Consider the following 2,015-nt stretch of genomic DNA (forward strand, 5'->3'; position numbering starts at 1 on the left):
TGTCATAGATTCACCCCCCACAGTATTATTTTGGCTGAGTTTGGAGCCCATCCATTCAGGCTTGCTATCATTTTTTACCTGATCTGGTTTCTCCACCATCTTTGTGGATTTGCAAACTCAGTTAAAGGATAACACAGATACCCTTACCTAGCATACTGCTCTTCAGTTGCTATTGCAGACTCTGATCCAACCACTAAAGCCCATTGTTGATTTTCTCAGGTTACTATCCTACTAAGATTGGTTCAAATTGACATCGACCGTCTTCCTCCCTACCAGTTCTGATTGGACGCTCTAGCTCATCTCCTCCCGTCTCAGCAAGAGTTGAACAAGCATGTCAGACTTGACTCTATAGGAAGTATATTATACAGACCTGAGTTGATCCTCCAAGGGGTCTATGTCTGAGGATGGCATTCTACACCAAGCACTTTTGAGATATTCAAGATGGGATTATTGTACACCCTGACTACCTACATAGATATTGGACACATGCCCTACGTATCTCCCTTATTTCCTTCAAAGTGGGCTTGCACCGAATCTGGATCCAAGTCGATCACCATATTGCTAGAGAGGATCGAGTTTGTAGACTTTGTACCTTAGCAAAAGTAGAATCTGAGACCCATTTCCTTTTCAAATGCCCCGTATACTACGAGATTAGAGGGAGATTTTATTGTTTGTTTAGAGATTGGAGATCCCTCTCGAAGTTCTTCAGGTACACAGATCAACGTTGCATTTGCTCTATCTCCATGAGTCTTTACAGATTCACAACCATACTTTATAGCTATCATTCCCCTCGAGTCAGGCCCAAGCACAGCTTATCACGACCTTGCTCTCGCCCTTAGCTCCAGCTCAGGGTGTGAAGCAACCATGCAATTTCCCTAACACAGGCCATTCCAGATCAGTGAGACCCCATAGTGAACTTCTTCGCCAACAACACTCCTCTTGTAGCACTCAACTACACCACAGGGTCCCTAGTAGCCACCGGCCATATCAGTATCTGTTGGATTTTTTCCCTTTGAAGACAGATACCTAATCTTTTCTGTGATGTCTCTTGCTTTCTTCTTCATTTTTTGTGCTTGCTCTTTTGTGGACACCGTTTGGTGCTCCATTTGTCTATTATCTTCTTGGTTGTAAGCTTCCAGTCCCATAGACCCCAGTTGTGGTCTTTTGTTGGACATTAATAAAATTATCTTATCTTATAGAAAGAGGGTAAAGCATCTACTTACATGGTGCCTTACAAGGATCATTAACTTATATGTTCTCTCTTTCATATTCTTTGTCTAATGATTTACTCTCCATGTATATTTATGGGTCATATCCTTTAAGATGATGGTTAATTTAGAATTCACATTAAGTATAGGCAAAATGTAATGACAAAATCTATACATTAATATTTCTCATTTAGTTTTGTGCCCATTTCAAAGATATGATTTGATACCTATATCTATTGACAAATGATATAATTTCGTACAAAATTAACCTTATTCCACTAAGCCTTGTCCATCCATATAATCATATACCTATTTATGTAGTCGACTAGAGTCTATCTATTGATATAAACATAGATAAGATAGATAAGATAATTTATTAATATCCAACAAGAGACCACAAATGGGTCTAAGGGACTAAGAAAGGGGCTAGAAGGGAGCAGGACCACCAAATGGTGTCCAAAACAACAACAAAAAGCAAAGACAAGAAGAGAAAAAAGAAAAGAAGACCAACCAACAAAAAGGGGGTTAAAAAGTCGTAAAACTAGCAGTTTGTAACCGTGGAAAAGTAGCTCAAGACGGAGGGATAACTAGTTGTGTGCCAAGAAGTCTGAACATGATGCCAGAGAGAGGAGGTACGTTGCTGATGGTGGTGGTGCACATGGTCTCTGCATGGTCTCGATCTAGTGTGAGTATCCATGGACTGGCACCGAGGCCGCTTAGTTCCCCTAAGAGTGGTAACCAAAGTGAAAAAAGAGGTGATAAGTGGGTGAAGATCCACAAACCTAGGGACAGAAAGCTCTCAAAGGG

Source organism: Cupressus sempervirens, chromosome 11, assembly GCF_028749045.1.
Source record: "Cupressus sempervirens isolate cs-2001-9-10 chromosome 11, ASM2874904v1, whole genome shotgun sequence".
Taxonomy (NCBI): domain Eukaryota; kingdom Viridiplantae; phylum Streptophyta; class Pinopsida; order Cupressales; family Cupressaceae; genus Cupressus; species Cupressus sempervirens.